Consider the following 17,513-nt stretch of genomic DNA (forward strand, 5'->3'; position numbering starts at 1 on the left):
TGCCTTTCTTTTCAATGCTTGTCCTCGTATAACACATCTCTATTCATATGCATTTTTATAAATTGACAGTTGGTTATATTCATATAAGCTCCCTGCTTTAAATCATGAATGTTCAAAAGATTCTAAAGTTTTATGACATTTTGGTCCCCTGGTCTTTTAGTAGTATAGCAGCTTTAGCTGTGTAAGAAACCATCCCAAAATTTTGAATCTTAAAGTAATAGCCATATCAGTAGCTCAAGATTTAGTGAATTGACATTTTGGGCTGGGTGGTTCTGATCATCTCAGCTGGGCTCATTCAGGCATCTTCCATCGACTAGTGCTTGATGGCCTCGTTCATATGTTCGGCAGTTAGTTGGCTGGCTGGTAGGATAACTGGGCCAAATAAAATGCATCATCCAGTAGGCTAGATCAAGCTTGTTCACATTGTGATAATCTCCAGGTTCCCAATGGCACTGAGAGAAAGCAAGCTCGGATGTGTACGCATTTTTCAAGTCTCTTCTTGTTTGACCAAAATAAGCCTCATGACCAAGCCCAGATTCAGTATGGGAGAAGACTGCCTAGGGGAGATGTGTATAAATTTTGGGCCATCATTTTAACCATCTGGCCCAAGCAACATTCCTACATCATTCTTTCCTCTTGAATGAACCCCTTTGTCGCACCTTTCTTAGAGAGATTTCAGAAGAAAGTTCTTACACACACCATTCCGTTCTGCCCCAAACTGAATAAGGCCTCTTTCTCTCATTATCTGAGCCTAAGTGGCTCAGATAGTAAAGAATCTGACTGAAAGGCAGGAGACTCAGGTTTGATTCCTGGGTCAGGAAGATCCCCTGGAGAAGGGAATAGCAACCCACTCCAGTATTCTTGCCTGGAGAATTCCATGGTCAGAAGAGCCTGGAAGGTTACAGTTCAAGGAGTTGCAAAGAGTCAGACATGACTGAGTGACTAACACTTTCTTTCAGATACCTTGACATTAAGTCAAACATGGAAGTTCTTCCTAAATTATTCTTAACTGAGCATCAACCACTGAAACCATAGAGACATTCTGCTTTTGATATTTCAAAGTCAAATCAGGGTAGCGCTGATGAGCTGCAGATCTTTTATTTTTTATTCTTGAAGAATAACATAGATTGCAAGTCTACTTTGTTTTCATGATGGATTGAACCACTTATAGCTTGAGACGTGGTTTGCTTATTTCTTTGAGATTGCTGGGTCAAATGGTATAGTTTTAAATAGATATTTCCAGATTGCTTTCTCCAAAACACATAACAATTCAGATTTCTACTAGCAATGTGTGAACGCATACTTAAATTCTCCATCAGGAATAAGTAATAGCAGCTTTTACAACTTTTGTTAGTTTGATAGGTATGTGATATTTCATGATGACCTTAATTTGTATTTCGCTGACCACTAGTGAGTTGGAGAAGTTTTAAATATGTATGCTAGCCATTTGGATATTTTTTTGAGCTGCTTATTCATATTTAGGGGGCTCATTTTTCTGTTCAGTTGTTATTCTTGTCAATTTATAAGACCTCTTTGCATATAATTAAAATTGTTAATTTTTTGTTGGCTGTACTGCAATTTTCTCCCAATATCTAGCTTATTGATTTACTTTTTACTATTCAGGAAACATTTTAAAAATTATTTTTATATAACCAAATGTGCTGTTTTTGAAATGGTTTCTGGTCTCCCTGTCTTGGTTAATAAGGTTTCTCTTGGCTTTAGATTGTATGTGTAATCTCCTTGATTTTTGCCAAGATTGCTTTACATTTTAGTTATTTGTATTTAAGTCTTTCATCCATTTGGAATGTATTTTTGTAGGTGATGTAATATAAAAGTCCAGTGTTACTTTCTTCACCATGGATAAGCATGATAGTACTACCACCATTTGTTTAATACTCACCCTTTTCTGACTGAATTAAAATAGCATTTTTCATCTTTTAAATTTTAATGTATGCTGGGATCTTTTTTCTATTCTCTATTTTTTTTTTTTTGATATTTCCATTTAATTTGGTTGTAACATATGCCAATATCTAGTAGGGCAATCCCCCTAATATTGTGTTTTTATAGATAAATGTTGGGCAGCTTAAAAAGACATTTCACATAAATGTCTAATTCTAAAAAATGAACTCTTTGAGGTTACTAATTTTTGAAGAATCCAACACTTTTATGCTATTAAGTTTTATCCAAGAATAAACAGTGTTTTTTCATTTGTGCATATTTATTTTTATGTCCTTCAAGATTTCTTCACATAGGATCTATATCTTTCTCATTCAATCTACGCCTAATAAATTTATAGTCAAGGCTATGGTTTTTCCAGTGGTCATGTATGGATGTGAGAGTTGGACTATAAAGAAAGCTGAGTGCCAAAGAACTGATGCTTTTGAACTGCGGTGTTGGAGAAGACTCTTGAGAGTCCCTTGGACTGCAAAGAGACCCAATCAGTCCATCCTAAAGGAGATCAGTCCTGGGTGTTCATTGGAAGGACTGATGTTGAAGCTGAAACTGCAATACTTTGGCCACCTGATGTGAAGAGTCGACTCATTGGAAAAGACCCTGATGCTGGGAAAGATTGAGGGCAGGAGGAGAAGGGGACGACAGAGGATGAGATGGTTGGATGGCATCACTGACTCAGTGGACTTCTGAATATGCTATCTAGGTTGGTCATAACTTTTCTTCCAAGGAGTAAGCGTCTTTTAATTTCATGGCTGCAGTCACCATCTGCAGTGATTTTGGAGCCCCCAAAAATAAAGTCTGACACTGTTTCTACTGTTTCCCCATCTATTTCCCATGAAGTGATGGGACCGGATGCCATGATCTATGTTTTCTGAATGTTGAGCTTTAAGCCAACTTTTTCACTCTCCACTTTCACCTTCATCAAGAGGCTTTTTATTTCCTCTTCCCTTTCTGCCATAAGGGTGGTGTCATCTGCATATCTGAGGTTATTGAGATTTCTCCCAGCAATCTTGATTCCAGCTTGTGTTTCTTCCAGTCCAGCATTTCTCATGATGTACTCTGCATATAAGTTAAATAAACAGGGTGACAATATACAGCCTTGACGTACTCCTTTTCCTATTTGGAACCAGTCTGTTGTTCTATGTCCGGTTCTAACTGTTGCTTCCTGACCTGCATACAAATTTCTCAAGAGGCAGATCAGGTGGTCTGGTATTCCCATCTCTTTCAGAATTTTCCACACTTTATTGTGATCCACACAGTCAAAGGCTTTGGCATAGTCAATAAAGCAGAAATAGATGTTTTTCTGGAACTCTCTTGCTTTTTGATGATCCAGCGGATGTTGGCAATTTGATCTCTGGTTCCTCTGCCTTTTCTAAAACCAGCTTGAACATCAGGAAGTTCACGGTTCACATATTGCTGAAGCCTGGCTTGGAGAACTTTGAGCATTACTTTACTAGCATGTGAGATGAGTGCAATTGTGCGGTAGTTTGAGCATTCTTTGGCATTGCCTTTGGGATTGGAATGAAAACTGACCTTTTCCAGTCCTGTGGCCACTGCTGAGTTTTCCAACTTTGCTGGCATATTGAGTGCAGCACTTTCACAGCATCATCTTTCAGGGCAACCTTAGGAGCCTTGCAATAAAGATGACAGAGGCTCTGTCAGCTGCATTCCTTGGATGACTATGGAATAAACTTCTTTTTCACCCCACAACACCCACCGCCTCAATCCATGAAGGGAAATGTTGACTTCAACTATGATGGGCCACTGAGTTCCTAGATTTATCTGTTACATCAGCTAGTGTTGCTCTATAAAATATTTCATGAGGGTTATGAGTATATATGTATATATATGAATATATAAAAATACATACAAATTCACATATCAGTGTGTAAGTTTGAGTGTATTATTATAAATATACTTATCTTGTATCCAGGTATCTACCATATGATCTTCTTAATTTGAGTTTGAGTATTTTAGTCTCTGGGATTTTCTGGGTATACAAACCATGTTATCAGTAAAAAATATAGCTAAACCTCTTCCACTGTTTATACCGATTACCTTATTTTCTTATCTTGTGTGCATGCTCAGTTGTGTTCAACTCTTTGCGACCTCATGGACTGTAGTCCACCAGGCTCCTCTGTCCTGGCAAGAATATTGGAGTGGGTTGCCATTTCCTGCTCCAGGGGATCTTCCTGACCCAGGGATTGAAACCATGTCTCTGTAGCTCCTGTATTGGAAAGTGGATTCTTTACCATTCCCACCTGGGAAGTCCTTTCTTATTTCAATACATTGCCAAGACAACATTGATTAATAATCTTGATAGCAGGCATTCTATTATTTTTCTGTTATTATTATAAATGGTCTATTGTTTTACTCTTTAAACTTTTATATGTGATCAGATTTTGGGAAATACTATATTTAAGTAACTTCATTAAGTATTTACTATTTTACTTGGCAATTTTTTGAAATGACTATGTATTTTATGAAATATGTTGTCTGCATCTGATATTGGTAAATTCATATGTATTTTCTCCTTTATTAATTGATACTCTGGAATATATTGAGAGACTTCTCTGGCTTAAACTATTCACACATTTCTCCAAATAAACCTTCTTAGTCATATCATAGTATTCTTTTGATATATTTTTGGATCCCAATTGCTAATAGCTTATTTAGAATTGTTACATTTTAAATCATGGTTGAAATTGGTCTGTAGTTTTCTTTTGTACTAACATCCAACGAGTTGAATATGTCAGTTTCATGAAATAAAATGGGAAAGTTTATACATTTTAATAAAAGAATAGCTTAAATAATGTTGGAATTACTTCTTTTTTAAATTAGAGAATGCTCACTTTTGAATGTGCTGGTCTTGGTACCTTTTAAATGGTAGATCTTTGCATACCTTAGCAATCTCAGTGATGACTGATCTACAAGTTTTCTACTTCTTTTGTCATTGTCAGTAATTCAGTTCATATTTTGAAAGTTTTAGTTTAATAATCATGAATTCATTATATTTTGCTGTACCTGACACTTCTTAAATATTCTAATTTTGGTTTTGTTCTTATTGTTCAGTAGTTCTATATTGCTGGACATCTCTTTGCTTGATCTTCCTTTCTCTGACTCCTGAGTCCTCATAGCTGAGTTACTATTTTTACTGTTAGGTCTCAAGTTGTGGTAGCAATCTAGAAAGGGATGGGATGTAAAATATTTTGTGCTTTGTGGACTGTTATGTCTTCCATCTCCTTGAATTCTCCCAGCCTCAGGAGTGCAGATGGCTTACCCAGTTGCTCAATTCCCCTTTAGCTTCTTGACAGCTAAGAACACTGGAAATACCTCTCTGTCAACCCCAGATTCACATTTTGTTGGGCCAAGGTTTTCCCAGAATCCAAAGCATTTTAGCTCCTGGGATCGCTGAAGCTGGTGTGCAGATTCTCACTTGGTTACGGGAATTCACCTTGCTGAGATGAGAATGCAGAGCCCAGAATTTCACAGCATGTTGGACTAGGGGGGACCCATAGACTGGAAATGGGAATGGAGGGAAAACTAAATGCATTTTTTTCTTTCCACAATAGTAAACTAATGCATGAGATGAAACAAGGGTGATTTCTTAATATTTTTAATCAAAACCTAAAACAAAAATGGGCAGTTCTCACTTCACATTGCTTTTGATTTAGTAACTCTGCTGATTTGACATTCCTCTTTGAACGTGTAGGGCTTCTGTGGGCTCAATTGATAAAGAATCCACCTGCAATGCAGGAGACCTGGGTTCAATCTCTGGGTTGGGAAGATACCCTGGAGAAGAAAATGGTAACCCACTCTAGTACTCTTGCCTGAGAAATTCCATGAAGAGAAGAGCCTGGCTATGGTACATGGGCTTGCAAAAGAGTCGGTCATGACTTAGCAACTAAACCATCACACATCTCAAGTGGTAGATCTGTAGGCAATACCCAGATATGCAGAACTTTGAGGTTTGTGCTTTTTTAAATTATATTACTTCCTTCTTTACATAAGCCTTGTATTGTTTCTATTTATTTCTAAATGCAGCTAAGCAAAAATGAATGTATAAAGTTCTCATTTTTACAGATTATTATTAAGATATAGCCCACAGGAACATCTTAAAGCAAGGATAAGGTTAAGCAAAGTGACAATTTATCAGATTAAGACTGTTTCTCTTAAACTAAAGCAGACGTTAGAGTCTGATGTACTACCTAATGATGAGTACATTTACAAAGGCTTATTTCCCTCTTTTTATTAAATGATTTCTTCCCAGATTGGCTTCTTTGATCCATCACCTTAATAACTCATGCCCATTGACAAGCAGTTTTAGATTCATCAGTAACAGAGGTCTGAGTTCTCTCATAATCCCAATAAGAATATTCAGCAAATCTTATATGGAGGCCCACATTTGTCTTTTCCATATGTCGAGATTTCACATTTTGTATGATTTTAATAAAGTGTTTCATAAATTTAAAGATGAGCCCTGCAAACCATTTTCTGAATACGGAGGATTCATATAATTCTTGCATCTGTCTGATTTTATTGACGTTGGGTATGGGAGAGGTCTAAATAACACCTTGATACCAAGATGGAAGTTTTATCATCTCATACCTTCTTTGCTGGCTTCTGCAGACTACCTTAGACTGTTAAGAGCTCTGTGACCACAGCACGAAAACTAGAGACCCGAGAAAAAGGTGAAGGCAAAGGAACCTAACCTGTTTAATATATAAGAACAGTGGGAACTGACATAGTGGAAGATTTCTTCAGACTCACTTGATTTCAGACTATTGCACTTAAGCAAGGTGATCCACAGAGGCAGCCTGATTCTGACTAGACCTCTCTCTCTGCCTTGAGTGGCTATTGCACTCAACACACATGCCTGGCCTGTAGGGAACATGAAATCAAGCTTAGCTTTCCTTACAGGAACCAGCAGATAAGGGGGAAAAAATAGGAGAGTACGGACATACAGAAGGGAAAGACAAATTCCAGAATGCTTCATGGGCAGAAGGACCTCCCAAAGAGAAAACATAAACAAAAATATGGGCAAGTGTATGTAGCTTGTGTGTATGGCTTCACATGTATAGGTGGTAGACTGAAGAAATCAGTAATAAACCAAGAAAGGTAGCTTGGAGTCAGAGCATAAATGGTTCTGAATGCCATGGAAAATAAGGTACAATATGAGGATGAGAGAAGATATGGTCAAAAGGACAACTCAAAATTGGCTAAGTCCTTGTACCATTTTCTGTTGTGAAAATGTTCTATGAATCTCATTGTTGTTGAGTCACTAAGTTGTGTCTGACTCTTTGTGACCCCATGGACAGCAGCATGCCTGGCTTCCCTCTCGTTCACTAGAGTTTGCTCAAATTCATGCCCACTGAGTCAGTGATACTATCTAACTCATCCATTGGTCCCTAGGAAATGCCTGCTTGCTTTCTGGGGCACCGTTTCCTCAGGGTCCCACCTTCCAACACAGGTGATTTTAACAAAGAAGACTATATTGTTCAGGCCTGTAATCATGAGACCCTCCTGGTTTATTCAAAAAGTGTAGTCACTCTAAGCCAAAGCTGGGCTCTTGGTCCTGTGTTTCATGACTATCTCATTCCTAGCCAGGTCTGGGGCTGTACAGCTAGTCTCTCCCCTCTTACCTCTGACTCTGAACACTGAGGATGACTTAAGGTTAGCCCCTTAGTTCCCTACTCTATCGGGATCTCAGAACTGAGCTGCAAAGCTGAATCTAAAACATTCCTGCAAGACGGAGGGGAGGCCTTAAACACTTCTACCCAGAAGATACACTGGATTTTTAATTCTAGTATTTTTACAACCACAGTATATTATGAAGAAGGAGATGTTTAGAAATTTTTTGAAAGATAGAAAAACAAATTATATTTTCTGTATGTTGCAGGGAGGGAAAGAAGAACAGAATGTAGACAAGTGGAAAGATTCCTTTACTGGGTTTCTTTCTTTCTTTCTTTCTTTAGTTATATCACTCCTTAGTGTTCTGTCATTCAGAGCTTTTGTCTCTTCTACAATCCCTATAGGCTGCCAGTCTACAGAAATATCCACAATTGCTCCCCACAGTTGGCTATGGTTGGAGAAGGTACCTTTCACATGGCAGCATCTGGACATACTCAAGTTACATTTCATTTTCTTGCAAGGTGACTTATTTTGAAAGACTGGGAACCTGTGCTTTGAAAACACGTTTTCTCTCAACAGAAAAGATAGTGTGAGTAATAACACCCCACAGAAACTGATTATTTCAGCTGTAAAATACAAGTTCCGTGCAGAGTGATGATTTTGAGAATAAGATGGTGTTTTCAAAGATAGAAAGTCTGTATTTTTGGTCTAACTTTTTCCACTGTGCAACAAAGGAAAACCTCATTATCTAAATCATGTTTTTAGCAAGTTACTTTTCCTGGTAGCAGACATGACAGTTCACTTTGCCTGAGCTTTTGGAAGTCTTCTTAAATCAATACTGTAACCACAAGCTAAAATAACAACTACAGGCTTACCTTGGAGATATGGTAGGGTTGTGTAAAGACCCCTAAATAAAGAAAATATTCCCCAAAAAGTGAGTTACACAAATTTTTTGGTTCTCCAGTGCATGTTAAAGTTGTGCTTATACTATGTTGTAGTCTATGAAATGTGCAACAGCATTATGTATAAGAAAACAATGCACATATCTTAATTTAAAAACACTTCATTGCTAAAAACTGCTAACCATCATCTTACAACAGAGGGTTGCCATAAACCTTCAATTTGTAAAATATGCAGTATGTGTGAAGTTTAATAAAACAAAATACAATAACATAGGGTAGGTCATACTCTAATTTTCACTGAACTGATTAAATTTATTTATTTGATGAATGTATACAAATCTTATGCTATGGAAAATACAAAATAATAATGAGATGTAAATTCTGCTTTTTAAAAGTTTATAGTGCAATTAAAGACACAAGACACACAGAATAAAGACAGAAAAGACTATAAGTTAATGAATAATTTAATATGATATAGATCAGAAATTACAAACACAAATGCCTAGGGAATCCAGCAGAAAATGAAGCCTAGGTAAAGCTGGTCTGTGAAAGAAGCAATTGGTGGGGATTATGGCAAATTATGGAGTACTTACACTGCTTAAAGTGGGAAGTTTCTACTCATTTGAGCTGTTAAGCTTTCAGGCAAGATTAGGGGCCATCTTCTGCCAATTCTATTATTTTCCAGAAAGATTCAATGATCTGGATTATCAAAATATCTGAAAAAATATAAAAATTAAAAAAAAGAATAAATAACCCTCAGTTCAGTTCAGTCACTCAGTCATGTCCGACTCTTTGCAACCCCATAAATTGCAGCACGCCAGGCCTCCCTGTCCATCACCAACTCCCGGAGTTCACTCAGACTCACCATCCATTGAGTCTGTGATGCCATCCAGCCATCTCATCCTCTGTCGTCCCCTTCTCCTCCTGCCCCCAATCCCTCCCAACATCAGAGTCTTTTCCAATGAGTCAACTCTTCACATGAGGTGGCCAGAGTACTGGAGTTTCAGCTTTAGCATCATTCCTTCCAAAGAAATCCCAGGGCTGATCTCCTTCAGAATGGATTGGTTGGATCTCCTTGCAGTCCAAGAGCCTTCTCCAACACCACAGTTCAAAGGCATCAATTCTTTGGCGCTCAGCCTTCTTCACAGTCCAACTCTCACATCCATACATGACCATTGGAAAAACCATACCCTTGACTAGACGGACCTTTGTTGGCAAAGTAATGTCTCTGCTTTTCAATATGCTATCTAGGTTGGTCATAAATTTTCTTCCAAGGAGTGAGCGTTTTTTAATTTCATGGCTGCAGTCACCATCTGCAGTGATTTTGGAGCCCAAAAAAATAAAGTCTGACACTGTTTTCACTGTTTCCCCATCTATTTCCCATGAAGTGATGGGACCAGGTGCCATGATCTTTGTTTTCTGAATGTTGAGTTTTAAGCCAACTTGTTCACTCTCCTCTTTCACTTTCAACAAGAGGCTTTTGAGTTCCTCTTCACTTTCTGCCATAAGGGTGGTGTCATCTGCATATCTGAGGTTATTGATATTTCTCCTGGCAATCTTGATTCCAGCTTGTGCTTCATCCAGCCCAGTGTTTCTCATGATGCACTCTACATATAACTTAAATAAACAGGGTGACAATATACAGCCTTGACATACTCCTTTTCCTATTTGGAACCAGTCTGTTGTTCCATGTCCAGTTCTAACTGTTGCTTCCTGACCTGCATACAGATTTCTCAAGAGGTCAGGTGGTCTGGTATTCCCATCTCTTTCAGAATTTTCCACAGTTTATTGTGATCCACACAGTCAAAGGCTTTGGCATAGTCAATAAAGCAGGAATAGATGTTTTTCTGGAACTCTCTTGCTTTTTCCATGATCCAGCGGATGTTGGCAATTTGATCTCTGGTTCCTCTGCCTTTTCTAAAACCAGCTTGAACAACTGAAGTTCACAGTTCACATATTGCTGAAGCCTGGCTTGGAGAATTTTGAGCATTACTTTACTGGCGTGTGAGATGAATGCAATTGTGTGGTAGTTTGAGCATTCTTTGGCATTGCCTTTCTTTGGGATTGGAATGAAAACTGAACTTTATCTGAGTCTATAGTGTGGAAATCAAATGAAACGCATCTGCATGCTATGTTGATCTCACAGGTCATCAGTTTTTAAACTCTTTTTAAAGTCATTAGATAAAGAAGTAATTACATTGTAACAGATAAGACCAGAGGCTTTGGAATTGAGTAATTATCACCTAAAGCAAATTTCTTAGCTTTTTAAAGTACAATCTGTAAAATAATTCACAGAATTGTTACAAGGATTAAATAATAAAAAAACACATAAGGTATTTATTAGAATACCTGGAAAATTGCAAATTACTAATTCAGTGATAGTTTTCTGTCTGTGTGTGTGTATCTCTCTTTCACTCACACAACACACTCACGCATGTTTTGGAGATCTTGAAGGCAAGAAGATCTATGGTTTCTGTATTTATCCTCCAATTATATGTTAATGCCATATTCAGACTAGGGGCTTCCCTGGTGGCTCAGATGGTAAAGAATCTGTCTGCAATGCAGAAGACCTGGGTTCAATCCCTGAGTCAGGAAGATCCCCCTGGAGGAGGAAATGTTAGCCCACTCCAGTATTCTTGCCTGGAGAATACCATGCACAGAGGAGCCTGGCAGGCAACAATCCAGCATCGTAGAATCGCATAGGACCAAGCAACTAACACTTTCTGAGTTAAACTGACTACTAAATTTAGTAAATAGTCATTCTTTGGAAGGAATGATGCTAAAGCTGAAACTCCAGTACTTTGGCCACCTCATGCGAAGAGTTGACTCATTGGAAAAGACTCTGATGCTGGGAGGGATTGGGGGCAGGAAGAGAAGGGGACGACAGAGGATGAGATGGCTGGATGGCATCACTGACTTGATGGACGTGAGTCTGAGTGAACTCCGGGAGTTGGTGATGGACAGGGAGGCCTGGCGTGCTGCGATTCATGGGGTCGCAAAGAGTAGGACATGGCTGAGCAACTGATCTGATCTGATCTGATTACAGTTCTATCTTCCTATTCATTAGTAATTAGACCTAGAGGTTTGATCAGATTCGGGTTTGAGTTTTTCCTGTTTGTGGCTGTCAGTCTGCAAGTGATTGTGAACTTCCGCCAGGAAGCACATAATGTACAGCTACCTTTTTTGGTGGTAGCACTCACTGATGGTCAATGCCTGAAACCATTCATTCATTAGGGGTTACAAAATGGTGATATTGTAATTTTATTATGCCTTCTTCATTACTTAGGTGAAAATTTCAAAGAAAAATTTTCTCGTTAGCGATTTTGTCATCTTGAGGTATTGGAACTCTTACTGGAAAGACAAAACAAAGTTTCTTCTTTAATTATCAATTTTCAAAATAATGGATAGTTCTCTGCCATCTTGAAAAGATCAACAACTAGTTTATCAATTTTATCATTGTCATTATCATTAATATTATCATTATAAACTCATGGATTCAAATATATTTAACGTCATTTACCACTGCAGTTATTACTCTTTGGAAGGACACATTTTTCCTTCTTTAGTCAGTAGAAGTTTATTTAGCTTGACTTTTAAATCCTTTTGTCTTGTCCTTAACTTAACTCTGATGCTTTCTCTGTCTTCTTAATGATAAAATATTCCAAGGTCATTCTGAATATTTTTTGCTGTGAACCTAGAAACAGCTACTTCTTCAAGTATTTCTGGTACTTTTAATGGGAAATAGTACTTACAAATCACAATCTGGGCACTTGAGGTACTTATTCCTACTAAGTTGGTCAAGATTCCTAGTAATTTCATTTGACAGAACTAAGCAAAAGAAAAGCATGAATTTAAAGATACACTATATAATGAGATGGAGAAGGCAATGGCAACCCACTCCAGTATTCTTGCCTGGAGAATCCCAGGGACAGAGGAGCCTGGTGGGCTGCTGTCTATGGGGTCGCACAGAGTCAGACACGATTGAAACGACTTAGCAGCAGCAGCAGCATATAATGAGATCATACTGATTTTTCCAATCCAAAAGCAGAACTACAGAGTTTAACTAAACTTGATGATTTTACTTAATGCCAAAATCACATCTGTATTTCCTTTAAGCCACGCTAAAAGTATTGGTCCTCAAAGATATCAACAAAAGCACTCTTGATTTAATCCCTAAGCCATATGGAACCTAACCCAGAATAACATCACCAATGCAATTGCTGATATGATATTTAAAGTTTTTTCATTTTTGACCATTCATTTTGTCCTTATCCCTACCAGGGATATACAGTCAAAGAACCATATTTTCAAATCACTTCGAATTATCTTCTTTCCTAGTGATTATGCCACAGTTTTAAACATAGTTAATTGTTCATTTTACTTTGGATTTGTAGGAATTCCTTCTCAAAAATAAAATTATTTAGAGATTAAGTAAAACATTTATTGGAAAAGGAAATGGCAACCCACTTCAGTATTCTTGCCTGAAGAATCCCCATGGACAGAGGAGCCTGGCAGGCTCCAGTCCATGGGGTTGCAAGAGTCAGACACAATTTAAGCAACTAAACCACCACCACCAAAACGTCTATAAAATCTACAAATAAATATGTGAAAGAAGTCTAACTTCTTTCTATGTCCATTCTTTTCACTATACATCAAAATATTTTTTTAAGTTTCTATGAGTTATTTTTTCATTTCTTTAATATAAGTGTGTGTTTACCCTCTTCTTTCTTAGATATTCCATATGATATTTGTTATTGCAGCTGAAGTACAATGTAAATGGGAGTGATTACAGTGGACAATCTTGATTTGTTTATAATCTTTGGGAAACTGTTCAATCTGTCATCACTGAGTATGATGTTAACTATAGGTTTTTGAAGATGCCCTTCATCATATTAAAAGAATTCCCTTCTATTCCTATGTATTTATCATTTCTGGAGGCTGATTTTTAAATGCTTTTTCTGCATCTACAGAGATGATTACAGGTTTTTTTCTTTACTTTATTAGTATAGTAAGCTCTATTGATTGATTTTTGAATGCTTGATCTAACATTGCATTCCCAGCTAAACTCTAATTGGCATGATACATTATTATTTTCCATAGTGTTACTTTTTATTTGCAAATATTCTATTGAATCCTTTGCATCAATATTCATGAAATGTATTGCCCTGAAGCTTTCTTTTCTTCTAATTTCTCTGTTTTGATATAAGGGTAATTGTGATCTCATAAAATGAATCAGAGGTGCTTTCTTCTATTTTCTTTTTGCTGTGAGAGTTTGTGCAGAATTTGAATTACTTCTTCCCTTGAACATATTGCAGAATTTCCAATGAAGCTCTCTGGCCCTAAAGTTTTCTTTTTTGGAGAGAATTTTAGCTACAAATATAATTTATTATATATAAAACAATTCAGGTTATCTAATTCTTTATTAATTAGTTCTTTGGTCATTTGTATCTGCCAAGAAATGTATTTGTTTCTTTTAAGTTGTGGAGATTGTGGACCTATAATAGCTTTACTATCCCATTCTTAGCTTTTAATGCCCATAGAAATTGCAGTACTGTCTCTTCTTTCATACCTGATAACAGTGATTTGTGTCTTCTTACCATTGTGAATTTTGTTAATCTTTCCAAAGAATCAAAATTTGAATGGATTTTTTCTATTGTTTTTCTGTTCTCTGATCAAATTTTTATTCTTTCTCTCTGTTAGCTTTGGATTTAGCATGCTCGTACTTTTCTGGTTTCTTAAGGTACAAAGTTATATTATTGATTTGACTCTTTCTTGCTTTTTAATGTAGGTGCGTACAGCTATGCACTTTTCCCATCACACACTGCTTTTGCTGCACCCCATAAGATTTGGTAAGTTGTATTTTTTCAATTATTTATTTTTACTTGGAGGATAACTGCCCCACAGTACTGTGTTGGTCCCTGCCATACATCAACACGAATTAGCCATAGGCATGTGTATGTCCCTGTTCTCCTAACCCTCCTTCCAACTGCCCCATCCCTCTGTTGTCGCAGAGCATCAGATTTGAGTTCCCTGAATCATTCAGCAAATTTCCACCAGCTGTCTAGTTTCACATATGGTAATGTATCCATTTCAAATGGATAAAGAAGTTGTGGTATATATACACAATGGAATATTACTCAGTCATAAAAAGGAACCCATTTGAGCCAGTTTTAATGAGGTGGATGAACCTAGAGCCTATTATACAGAGAGAATTAAGTCAGAAAGAGAAAGACAAGCATTGTTATTAATGTATATATATGGAATCTAGAAATACGCTACTAATAAAGCTATCTGCAGGGCAGCAATGGAGATGCAGACAGAGAATGGACTTGTAGGAATGTTGTATTTTAGTATCCATTCATCTCTGTTTTCTCACTTCACTTACAATTTCTTTTTTGACAACTGTTTGAGTGTATTGCCTAATTTCCACATACTTATGAATTTTCTAGTCTTCCTTTTATTATTGCTTTCTTGTGCTCAGAGAAGAAACTTTGTAAGATTTTAAATTTTACTGAGACCTGTCTTTTGATCTAGCAGTTATACTGTCTATCCAGGAGAATCTCTCGTATGCACTTTACAAAAAGTTGTTGGGAACTGTGCTCCATGTAAGTCAGGTCTAACTTTTATAATGCTGTTTACATACTTCATTTCTTTACTGATGTACTATCTAGTCATTCTTTCCCTTATTGAAAATGGTGTGTTAGAGTTACCAACTATTATTACAGAACCATTTTAAGCAATTACTAGTAAGGAAGAATTTACTTCTAGCCTTGTGCTGTTTCTACACAGCTTTTATCATTTTTGTTCCTCAATTTCATTACTGCCCACCTTTCCTTAGACTTCAGAATATTTGGGTTTGTAACCTCAGATCTCTGATAAGTTCAAGAAAAGTTCTGCTTCTGTCATTTTTTTTAGATTATCTAGCTTCTCCTTATTGTTATTTTTTTCTTATTGCTGACTTTATTATCTGACTTTTTCTTATTGTTTGGGAATGTGACTCGTTCCAGCTTTTTCTATCCAAGGTAGAATTTTAAAAATGCACGTCTTTCTTTTGAAAAGAAATTTTAGTTGTTAATTCAAAGAATTTATAGTACCCAGAGTGCTCCCAAGGCCTTCAGATCTAACTGCATTCCAATTCCCTTTCATTCACTCACAAATTATATGTTTCAGAACATCTCCCCAGTTTCTGTTGCTGTTCTTATACTAGCTGGTAATATTTCCCACTGAGTTCCTACTAAAAATTTTGAGGTTCTTCTATCCTCAGGGTCATGATAAGCCTAATTTCCTTGCCCCTACACTTCCTCCTTCACAGATGCTGATGCTATGTGATTCTTTTCAGGGGTTTGTCTCCATTTGTTTATATCCAGGGCTCATGGAAGAAGCCAAATTATCCAATTTTGCTGTGGATGTCTATAGTTCTTCAGATTGGTTCTTATAGCTATCCTGTTAATGTAATGGAGGGATTCAGGGAGAATTAAAAAGTTATATGACTGCTGCTCTTTTTCCAGCAACTATAGTTACTTTTTATTGTCCCTTAATTCCAATAAAATGGCTCCCATTTTCTGACTGTCTACTCTAGACCAAGCACTTTACATATGTTATTACTAACACTTTCTAAAAACCAATTTTGTGGCAATATTTGTCCTATTTTAGAGATGAAGTAAAATAAGCAGACTCACCTAAGATTCCACACTAGGTAGGAACAGAGTTTAAACTAAATCTTTCAGACAGCAATGACTGTTTTGTGGCAAAGAGCCAAGGTTAACTTCACAACTATGACTTGTGCACATAATTTTTCACTGACCTTATAGGTTTACATTCACTCATTCAATCAACAAATATTCGCTGGCTTTATTTCATGTGCAAAGAACTGATATAATGACATATAATGAGTATTATCAATCAGAACCTCTGCCTTCATGGTATATAATTTAAGACATGTATTCTAGGAGTAACAGAGCCTATGAAGTAGCAATGAGATAATAAGCATGTTGACTTTAAAGGCAAGAGAGGGAACTTGGGCTGTAGTGATAGAGATACACTGAAGAGGGTAGAATTTAACGGACTCAAAGAGCATAAGAAAGTCCACTTATTGGACTTAGTGTTCAGTGGGGACTGGGGGTAGGGGAAGATGACTAATGTGATCCCTGAAAATACTATAGGATGGAAACTAAGGAATATGATTGATAGACATTAAATTTAATAATACAGACTTTCCTGTAGCTCAAATGGTAAAGAATCTGTCTGTGATGCAGGAGACCAGGATTTGATCCCTGGGTTGGGAAGTTCCTCTGGAGAAGGGAATGGCAATCCACTCCAGTATTCTTTTCTGGAGAATTCCATGGACAGAGAAGCCTGGTGGGCTACTGTCCATAGGGTTGCAAAGAGTCAGACATGACTGAGTGACTAACACTAACAAATTTAATAATAGGGAATAAAATTATTTTAAATATTAAAAATCTTGTTTCCAGATTATTTGAATAAATAAAATATTTATATACATAAACAAAAAGGGAAGTGGCAAACATTTTGGGTCATAATAGCAGAAGCATAGATGTAAGAATGCTGTGGCCAATTCAGGGGACATAGGAAGTGGGTATGCCCTAGGAGAGTGTATGGAAGCGGGTAGGAAGAGAACATGAAGGTTGGTACCATGCAAAATTTGAGTTCCAACAAGGTTATTAGCTTCATGACCTTTGACAAGTGACTTAAACTCTCAAAGCCTGTTTTGTCATCTTTAATATAAGGATAATAATTATCTTCATGCTATGCTATGCTAAGTCGCTTCAGTTGTGTCCGACTCTGTGCAACCCCATAGATGGCAGCCCACCAGGTTCCCCCATCCCTGGGATTCTCCAAGCAAGAACACTGGAGTGGGTTGCCATTTCCTTCTCCAATGCATGAAAGTGAAAAGTGAAAGTGACGTCGCTCAGTCATGCCCGACTCTTAGCGACCCCATGGACTGCAGCTCACCAGGCTCCTCCGTCCATGGGATTTTCCAGGCAAGAGCACTGGAGTGGGGTCCCA

The 17,513-nt window shown here is 37.3% G+C and overlaps 1 long non-coding RNA gene across 8 annotated transcripts in view; it reads right to left on the minus strand.

The window, feature by feature from the left end:
• Positions 1–17,513, minus strand: part of LOC129636460 (uncharacterized) — a 365,598-nt gene that overhangs the window by 97,588 nt on the left and 250,497 nt on the right. For all 8 annotated transcript variants that reach the window (XR_008706937.1, XR_008706938.1, XR_008706933.1 and 5 more), the window contains one exon: positions 9,080–9,202. This is a non-coding gene — a long non-coding RNA (uncharacterized LOC129636460). The remainder of the gene's footprint in view (positions 1–9,079; positions 9,203–17,513) is intronic.

The sequence above is a fragment of the Bubalus kerabau genome, chromosome 22, assembly GCF_029407905.1.
Source record: "Bubalus kerabau isolate K-KA32 ecotype Philippines breed swamp buffalo chromosome 22, PCC_UOA_SB_1v2, whole genome shotgun sequence".
Lineage (NCBI taxonomy): Eukaryota > Metazoa > Chordata > Mammalia > Artiodactyla > Bovidae > Bubalus > Bubalus kerabau.